This window comes from Lactuca virosa, chromosome 2 (assembly GCF_052849685.1).
Source record: "Lactuca virosa cultivar CGN04683 chromosome 2, Lactuca_virosa_CGN04683_v6, whole genome shotgun sequence".
Lineage (NCBI taxonomy): Eukaryota > Viridiplantae > Streptophyta > Magnoliopsida > Asterales > Asteraceae > Lactuca > Lactuca virosa.
In genome coordinates, this window is record NC_136427.1 from 294617927 (window position 1) to 294629027 (window position 11101).

The following is an 11101-nucleotide window of genomic DNA, read 5'->3' on the forward strand; positions in this document are numbered from 1 at the left end:
ACAAAGATCATTTCCCAAAGGACAATTTGAGTAATTGGAAGTTAAAGGAAGGAAGAGTGAGCCTTTTAAACCTAAAAACCCAAATTTTCCAAATCCTAATTCGAAACAGAAGATGAAAGCTTCATTCACAAAAGGTAGAAGTGATGTTAAGAACATCAATCATTGGCTTGAAGGAAAAGGAAAACAATATCAATCACGAAAGTATTCTCAAGAGTAAATACGGAATTCTTACGAGAAGTACTTGAATGATTCAATGAATGAAAGTACTTGATCTCAAGAGTCTACACCAACGGTGCGAAAGTGGAAAGAAATTCCAAAGAAAAAAATTGATGTTTCTTAGAAAGTGGATGAAAAAGTGAAAATCAAAGTTGAACCTTCCCCATTGCACAATTATATTTCGATGTCTAAAGCAAATGAAGTTGAATTAATTGACAGTGTCAAATTGAAAGTTCCTAATTGGGTTTTGGGTTCTTCATTGCATAATGTGTTTCAAACTAATGTCCAAGGACCCAAAAGGTCTTGGGGACCTAAATTCTTCTAACTGATTACAGGTACTATGTGACAAGCAATATGATGAAAATTGATATATCGATAGTTGATGCTCGCGTCACATGACTGGGAGGAAAGAAAATTTGACAGATTTTCAAAAGTTGGAAAACTTTAGAGTTGTCAAGTTTGGAAACAACCAGAAATGTAAAGTCAAAGGTTATGGAAAAGTGATGAATGGGAAATTCACCATGAATCGAGTCGCTTATGTTGAATGTTTAAAGCACAGTCTGATTAGTGTTTCGAAACTAGTTATTAGAATAAGTAACCAGGTTCTTTTTGATGTGGAAGGAAGTATTATCTCCAACAAGGAAACGAAGGAGATTATGCTGAAGTCGAAACAAAAGGGTGACATGTTCACTCTTGACATGAAACCAATTGTAAGCATTCCCTCAATGTGTTTGCTATCGAAATAATCTTCAAATCTAAGTTGGTTATGGCATAAACTTCTTTCTCATCTCAACTTCAAAAGTTTAGACAAACTTGTTCTTAATGATCTTGTTTGTGTTTTACCTGTTTTGAAATTTGACAATGATTCATTGGGTGGTGCATGTAAACAGGTAAAACAACATCGTCAGGGTCATCCGATCATAATTGATTAAAAAATCGTTGAACCTTTGGAACTTCTTCACATTGACTTGTGTGGACCTTCGACCGTTGAGTCTCTCAATAAGAAGAAGTACATACTAGTTATTGTTGATAATTTTTGATGGTTTACTTGGGTTTTCTTTCTTCGATAGAAGTCTGAAACTGCTCAAGTGATGATTGATTTTATCAAGAACATTGAAAGATAAAGAGTGATAATGGAACGGAGTTCAAAAATCGAATTTTAGATTCATTTTTGACTGAACTGGGCATCTCTCATAATTTTTCGTCCCCATACACACAACAACAAAATTGTGTTGTCGAAAGGAGGAATCTTTCCTTGTGTGAAGTGGCGAGAACGGTGCTCACTTATGCGAACTTTCCACAATACTTTTGGGCAGAGGCGGTTTCAATTGCTTTTTTTTATGCGAAATTGTTCATTCATTCATCTTCGTTTTAACATAACACCTTATGAAATTATAAACAAAAGTAAACCTAATGTTAAATTTTTCCATGTTTTTGGATGCAGATGTTTCATTATGAATCTCAAGGATAATCTTTCCAAATTTCAGTCGAAAGCTGATGAGGGAATTTTTTAGGGATATTCTAAAAATTATGTAGCCTATAGGGTGTTAAACGAGCAAACAAGGAAGCTAGAAGAGACTTTCAATCTCAAGTTTGATGATCATTATGTCAAGAGAGTTAAACAGTCATTCATTCAAAAACCAATTATTGTTGAACCAAATGTTGAATCTGAGCAAATGCATACTTTTGATATTGTTCTTGATTTAATTTTTGGTATTCCTGATAGGGAAATTTATGCATAGATCAATGTTGATGATAATCAAATTCCTGAGGCATCGAAACATTCATATGATTCGACAATTTCAATTGAAGAAAATGATGCACATTCTTCATCAATCTCGAGAGTTCATATCGAAAGAATGCATGTTTCGACTAATGATCAAGTGGATGGGGAGCACTTGATTTCAACATCTCATAATGAAAGATAAGATTCTCATATTGAGGGGGAGCACATGCCTCATAATTTTGATGTGGAGGGCGAACATTACACTACAAATCCATTGGTTGAGGGGGAGCCATGTGGATCGAATCATGATGACGGTAATGTTCCAAATAATGATTTTCATGATGTAACTGATAATATCTCAATTGTAGGAGATGTTTCGGATGCTGATGACATCTTTGAAGATGCACCTTTTGACTTTGATCCTACATATCCATCGATAAACAAATGGACAAGATATCATCCAAAAGAACAGATTCTTGGTGATCCAAACTCTGGTGTCTTGACACGAGCCCAGATTCGAGCCAGAAATGAGGTGTTAAATGTTTATCAAGAATTTTGTATGTATAATGTCTTTATTTTGAGATTAGAACCGAAAACAGTAAAGACTACATTAGAACATCCTAATTGGGTTGTTGTAATGCAATCTGAACTCGCTAAATTTGAACGAAACAAGGTTTGTAGATTGGTTCATAAGCCTGAAGATGTTTCGACAATTGGTCTGAAATGGATTTTTAAGAACAAAGCTGACAAAGAAGGAAATATTGTTAGAAACAAAGCAAGGCTAGTGGTAAAAGGTTATTCTCAACAAGAAGGTATTGATTATGAGGAAACCTTTGCCCCTGTCTCAAGACTTGAGTCGGTACGATTTTTCTAGCTTATGCAGCTCATAAGATTTTAGATGTATACCAAATGGATGTAAAATGTGCATTCCTCAATGGTGTTCTGGAGGAAACGGTGTATGTAGAGCAACCTCCAGGTTTCATTAACAATTAGTATCCTGATCACTGTTATATTTTGGACAATGCATTCTATGGGTTGAAACAAACATCTCCTGCCTGGTATGCAACTCTAACAAATTTTCTGAAAAACGCTAAATTTAAACAAGGATCAGTTGATCCTACTTTATTTCGAAAGAAAGTAGAGGATCATCTGATGATCGTTCAAATTTATGTTGATAACATTATCTTTGGTTCGACTGATCCTTCATTATCTAAGGAATTTAAGGAATTAATGAAAAGTCATTTCGAAATGAGCATGATGGGTAAAATTAATAACCTTTTGGGTTTAAATATTCGTCAAAGTGGGGAAGGAATCTTTATTAATCAAGAGAAATATACTTAAAACTTGGTTGAAAGGTTTGACACGAGCATTTGAGTCTTCAGGTTCATTTTAGTTGTCGAGGGTCACTTTCTTGTATCAACAATTTCCCCCAAAGTGACCTCGCAGTTAAGTTCTTCATTGATTGAGTTTGAGAAACTTGATGAGAATCCATAAAAATTTCCTAATTTTAGAGATCCATTTTATTCTTCGGGTGATTTCAAACTTCACCTCTTCAGTGGTATGCTTGGATCTTTGTACCGCAGTCATTGTGATCTCCAGTATTTTCTTAGAAAGACGATGAATGGTCGTGACTGGGATGAAGAACTTTGAACTTGTTTGGGACTTCTTGTACACAATCTCAAGCTTTGGAAAGTTTGTTCCTCCGAGATTCATATCTTGATATACATCAGTGATCGATGCAATTGGTTCGAATGGAGGAAAGTCGAACTTCTGAGCAAGTATTAGGTGGATTTCAGCATCTATCTTCCCGAAGTCGCATACCAGGGCTTTAAGAAACTCACATGCCCTTTCAAATTCAATATTCGTCTTTGGATACTTCTCAGCTTTCAGTTGGAATACTCGGGCAATCAAGAAGATTTCTTCAGGGTTCATGAACACGAAGTCTGCTTATGTTCTAATGTAGTCACACCCTCTGTGGGAAAGACTATACTGGAAGAATTCACTTTTCATGAACTTCATGGCCTTGTAAGTCTTCACTCCTTCTGGTTTATCATTTGAGCATATATTTTCAAACTTATCACCATGTCTGGCATGAAAAAGATCCAGCCTTTCAAATTCCATGGGAAGTCTTCGGTCGTCAGGAATGGTGAGTTCAAAGTATTGAAAAATAGGGAAGTATTTGGAGTTGGGTGAGATAGGAATATCCCAATAACCATCATGAGGCGGTTCTGCATAGGCGATACATGGAATGTAGTCTGAGTCCAAGAGTCTTCGGGTAGGATTCACCCAGGAGTTAATCAGGGTTTTATCAAAAGTGGTGTTGAATACTTGTGCTCTTCATATTTCATCTGCAAATTTTGCAGCTCTCCAATCTTGTTTCCTTTTAACCATAGCTAGGGAATCATCAGAATGAATTGATGAAACATCTTCCTCTAAAATTTTCAAATGAGGAGGAGTTTGAGGTCGAGGAGAATGAGGAGGTGTTGACTGCCGAGGAGGTGTTGAATGCCGAGGAGAATCATGAGGATTTGGGTCTTTGTTGTGCTTTGAAGAAGATTGATGACGAGGAGGAGTGTTGGATTGGTGAACTGAGGGAGTTTTTGACTTTGAAGATTTTGAGGATGAAAGAGTTGATGGGTTTTGAGCATTCTAACACTCCTAAGTGTACATGCAACCCTAAATACCTTGGATCTATGTTTTCTCTATTATACATGCAAATATGATTATCCAAGGTATTATCCTAACTAGCATACCAAAACATTGATACTAGGATACTAAAATAGATAGAATACATACCTTGTTGTTGTTGCTTGACTCCATGAAGCTTGAGATCCTAGTGCCCCAAGTGTGACACCTCAAATGGTTCACACAACATCATGAACTCTTGGAATAACCATGAGAAGAAGACATACATGTTCAAATCGGCTAGCCCTCAAAATATGTATCACTAGTGCCCATTTCTTGAACTAAAGGGGTTCTTATATAGTGTGGCTATTAGGGTTACACCATGTAACTCATGACTTTACCCATTCCTTATGCTCCATGGGTTTTAACCTCCATGGAGTATCCATGGATCACCACATGGGTTAAACCCAACATAAAGGAATCTTGGATCATAAGCCCACATATATAAGAATGAATGATTTACACAATCAATCCCCATATATTTAATTAGTCTCTTTTTGATCACTAAATTAAGTCCAAATTAATTCTTGATCAATACTAATTAAATAACATGATTTCATATTAATATATTAGAACTTATAATATATTAATATGTCACAAAATGTCTTTTCCTCATAAACGGTCTATCCAAATGTTCCGATGCCATGCAACCCAAATGGACCATGCCGAGTCGGGTCAAGTACATAACAATTATAGTTATGGACTTAGACACTAATCCAACAGTCTCCCACTTGGATAAGTCTAAAACTATTATTGCGTATGACTTTAGGAACCAACTGGCAATCGTAGCTCTCAAAAGCCGCTGTCGAACTCTGACCTTGTAGATGAACTCTGACCTTTGTCAATGACTTGTCCATTAGATAAGAGATCATATATTCCTCCATTCTAGATATCATATGGACTGAGACATGGATTATAATCATTCTCTCTGTCCATTTGTTGTTTCCCGATTTCCGATTTATGACGACTGACTAATTGAACAAATCAAATCAGTCCTGGCTGGGCCGAGCACTTCCATTTGTCATCATCAAATCATCGAGGGCCCCACAGATATCGCTTTTATCCCGAAGGTAAAAGGAATGGATAAACTTCGACTCATATGGCTTGTTCTACTACTTGTTGAATCATACACAAAGGCACGTTTTATAACACCGAGTTACCGAATGCGTTTTCGTGCAATCAATGTACAACCAACTCATAGTAACAACTCATATCTCTAGGTTTGAAGAATATAAGATATTATCGTCTCATGATCACTCGTGATAAAATCCATGAAGTGATTCCAATGAGCGCGGGTTGAATCCAATACTCAGAACTTATGAGCACTCATGAGTGTTGTAGCCCCTTGTCCAACATCTTAGACCTCTACAAGCCAACCCATGACAATCTTGATTCATATCTACTTCCAACATATGACCGACTGTGGATAGTTTGAATAACTTAGTCAATCAGGAAGAACGACCTAGTTATTCTGGAAGTCAAAACATGGAAAATGAAACACAATAATAATATAATCTAATATGGTATCAAAACCTATGAACATAAATAAAACACCTTTTATTTATCACCATATGATTACACATTATTCATTGTATATTGTTTCAGCTATCAACTTTATTCTTGATTTTAAAACAATAGTTGTCCCATGCTCCAAGCATGTACACTATGTTTTCTAAACACTAGTCATGCCATACACCAAGTATGCATACTATGTTTGTCTATGATCTTCACTTTGTGAATTAGATCAATTGAACATAACTCCAATGATCCTCTTTCACAGTCCCAAATCCTTACTGCAAATGCAAGAATTCCAAATTCATGCCATTTACTGAAATCTGTTAGATTCAAAACTTATATACATTGATCCTCCTGTAATGATTATGCACAGAGTCAGAAAGACTTGACAACAACCATTACAGAGCATTCCAAGGAGATCAAATCCTTGGAAACATCCTTCTTGCATTAAGTTTCCTAATCTTACACAGATTGAATAATTTCCAACTTTGAAACATTTCCATATTCCATTTCGACTATCACTTCTGAACAAGAGTTGCCTCCTTACAGATTATGTCAATATGGTCCTTCCTGAATTAACACTATACTTCCAACTGTCCTTGAGCAACCAATCTTTGGTAAACCTTAGATTGTCCTCGACAATTGCTTAATCCTTTTAGTCATATCCAGTTCTAGACCTTTTCCCTTCTTAATGCCCCAGGCATTTGGAAAATTTTAGAAAGGATAAATATAGCACATGTAATCGATCCTATATCCGAAGCATATGGGACACGAGTCATGATGTCTCACATAAAGACTAAACCAGTCTTTTGCTATAACATTTCCATTTCTATTTGCCAAGTTCTCATAATTTAGATTATGAAAAGGGATGCCGTAATCATAATCGAATTTTAGAACGCAAATAATGGACCCATATATAGAATTTCCTTATGAGTCATTCCAACATGAAATTCATATATATATCCTTGACTAAATACAACTTAAAACCTCAATCTAAGCTTTTAGAATTGAAATGAAGTATAATTTCATCTCCCTTAATTATAGCAAAACAACTTTTTCAACCCCTGCAGCCTCACGAATTGAAACTTTTGTTTTCTATAATTAACATTGCTAACTTGCAATCTTTATCATAATTATCATGCTCCCACTAACATGATGATTATTAGCATAACACTCATGCTCCCACTAGCTTTGACATGTAATCAGAAATCAGCTGGACTTCTAGAAATCAATACTTTATTGACTTTCTTACCAAAGTTCAGATTTCTGATACTAGATTGCTTTGATAAAACTTTATCAATATCATACACCTTATCTTAGATAGCTCATAGGTGTGTCTAAACAATTTTAAGAACTATGAAAAGGGATGTCGTAATCATAGTCTCGATTGTTTAGACCTTTACCACTTCTCACAAGTCCATGTTAGTGTGCTGGTTAACCACACACGCTCCACTAACGACTTTGAGAATGCAAATATCACAATTGCTATCTAGCTAAAATCTACTTAGTGAAAGTGTTTCCTCACCATCATTTTCATGAATCGGAGAGAAACCTTATGACACTTAGATTTTATGGTGTATGAGTTCCTATCCATATGAATTTTGTCAAAACCATGATCACAAGACAAGGTTACTGACAAATCCACACTTATATGGATTAAACTTGTGCAATCTTAAATTCTTGCCATTTGGCAGCTCAAGGGCCTGCCATTGCTTCCAAGTAGTTGTGCAACCAATTGAGAACTCTCAGAACTCCTATGCAAAGCCAACTTGAATAGGCACAGACATGTCGACACGATAGGTTATAAACTTCAAGTCGTGTGCTAGTGAAGAACTTCAGGTTTTATTCTTGATTAGTTCTTGAGACTTTCAAGACCTTTAAGACTCCCACTGTCCTCTTGACATATAAGACTTTCTTGTCAGATATTCAAGAGATAGTGTGGATTCTAATCAAGACAAACACTTCACACAATTGGCCTTAGTTGGTCTTTGTTTTATCCAAAACATCACAACTTACCAATTTCAAATGTACAAGAGTAGAAAACTTTTACTCTTACATTTGACAAGTGTTTTAAACCTTCTTTAAGACATGTCACTCAAGTTACAATCTTAGAGTATAACTCTAAGAATTGTTTTTGGAACGAAGTATAAATCATCTTCTTGATTTAACCACTTCAACAATTCATAGCTCCTCTTCTTAGCTACCAGAATGCACTTAGAGGATGAATTGTGATAAGGTCTCTTAATCATTAAGATGATTATATAACATGAAACTAAAGTACTCTCCTATCTTTTCAGATTTGAGAAACTTTTATCTTTCTGCCTAAGTTGATTCTTCTTATTCGCTCTGCCATACATTGAAACCTTTTCCAATGTCTCAGAATTACACTTAAGCTTGTAAGTATAACCATATTTACTGAATTTTAGTAAATAATGACGAATAGTCTTAACGATTATTTGTGGTGGGCTTGATCAGTGCACAAGAATGTGTACTCGATCCTTTACTTGACTCACACATCCATGTGAACAAGTAGTTAGTCTTAATTTTTCCAATGCTTGAAAGTTCTTATTCATCATGCTATACAACTTGCATGATTCCAAGTTTCTATCCAACTAAAACTTAGGTGATGAGAATCTTTCCTTATTTGGTAAATTTAGACACTACCACAAATGAAAGAATCAAATTCATATTTCCACTCTTGCTCTTAATGGAATCTTATAAGCAACAAAAGTTTTCACAAATGCCATTGTAAGGATATTTTAAAATAAATAAAATCAAAATTTTTTTTTCTTTTATTTTAAAACTTTGCGGAAAAACTATCCTTACAATGCAAAAGCACATGAAACCTTTGTTGTTATTTATTCCTAAGCAATATATCATAACTCTTAAGAAGTAGCTCAAGAATCCGATCTTCAAACTATGCGATAGAAATCCATCTATGCCATCAGATTCAACATATTCTTTCTTTATGTTTCTTCACTTTTTCTTTGATTCTTAAAACATCAACATGTGACCCAGTCACATCATGTATCAAGAATCTCAGAATAGAAACTTAGCAGAGTTAGATAGTGGACTTTACCCAAAGTAGAGTCAAACTTATTGACTTTAATATCCTTAGGTAAATTTGGCAGCTTCGCAACCAATGCCCCTTTCTTTGGCAATAGACCCTTGATAATGAGACTATCTCAGACTTAGCCGTTCTCTTTACCATTTGGTCAACCGAGTTGACTATGGCCGATCCCTTTCCATTGGGAAGAGAGAGCTTTACTGGATATCCAATGTCATCATTGTCAATGTCCATAAAGTTTTAGGAAGTTGATCCTAGCAAATAGATAAGATCATTAAGGGTCTTGTCATAGTCTGTTTCATAGGAGTCCCAAAGGAACTCACTATGTGACTTAGAAAATAGTTGAGGCACCAACTTTCTCAAGACTTTGACACCCAACTCTCCCGGCTTGTCAATATCTGACTACATCTCCAAGATGTGATCACATATAGACCTTTGCTTGAGTGACCTTAAACTTTTCAGGAACTTGTGGGTTAGGGAGAATAATTGGAGGAGGTGAAAGAAGTATGATTTCCATGGGACATCATCTTCATTTAGGAAAGCTTGTTTCAAGAGATTTGGGAAGATCATCTTTTGGGAGATGTTCAAGAGAGTTGATTTAAAGTCCTTAATATAACACCCAATATGAAATATTAAGGCTAGGACCCAACAACCTATTTATAACTGGAAGAGGGATGCCGTAATCCAAGTTATAAAATAGTTGAAGGTAGGTAAATGACGATTTACCAATTTCCACCATGAAAAACGAAATATAAATAAGTTTTAATTGGATTTGAAACTCCTAGATCTTTTGAGATACATTGAACTTTCAATGGCATGTTTGAATCTCGATTGTGCCCTCTCAAGTTTGTGACTGGGATGCCGAGGATCACAAACAAGGTGTGAATAACCATGCAAATTGACTTGGTACCCTTAACTTTATCACCTAATCGATGTGCCGGTTAACCACACACGCTCCACCGATCTATAATAGAGTCAAGTTACCCTTTGCCACTCTTACTAGTCCTTATTAGTGTGCCGGTTAACCACACACGCTCCACTAATGACTTGGTAAGGTACAAAGTGTAATTTCATGGGTTAGAACCTTTTCACATTTTCCTAAGTAACTAAGATTGGGAATGTACAAGTGTTTAGTTACTTAGTATTTATCATTAATACTTTTAATGAAGGGAGAATTATAGTCCTTTCCTACCCGTTCGGCTAACGACCCTCCACCAGTCAAGGAAGCAGTGGGTGAGAGTGGACACCCATTAAACTGCCATTTTATAGGCAGTAACCTTATACCCCCCTTATAGACCGGCTTCGTGAATGAGGCCTACTAACGGTAAGATTGACTTTATCTTATACATATCTATATAATTAAAATTATAATAATAGTATAAGGGTTTGAATTTTAACTTTTAAAATTCTAAGGGCTAACTTGGAATTAAAGTATTCATAAGAGAAAACTTTTCAAATTCCAAAACTTGAGGGCAAGTTTTGAAACTATTCAAAACTAATTAATTCCATAACTTATGTGTTTAAAGTAGTTTTAATTAAAAAAAAAACTCTTCAAGTTCCATAACTTGAGGACAAGTTATGGAAGACTTTAAACTAATAAAAGAATGTAACTTTTCTTTATTTTGTAATTTATGGAATTAATTAAGGTTACACATTTTATTACTTAATGAAGTGACTCTTAAACCTCCATAACTTGAGGACAAGACTCTTCATTTTTGTAACCATTACCAACTTTTATGAGTTTTATGAAACTTAAATGTGACTTTTTATATAACTTGAGGACAAGTTACAAAAACACATTTTAGAATCAACTCTTAGATTAAAATGGATTGAAAACACATAATCAATTAACTTTTCTATTAATCTAAGCAACTCATAAGAACAAGATAATT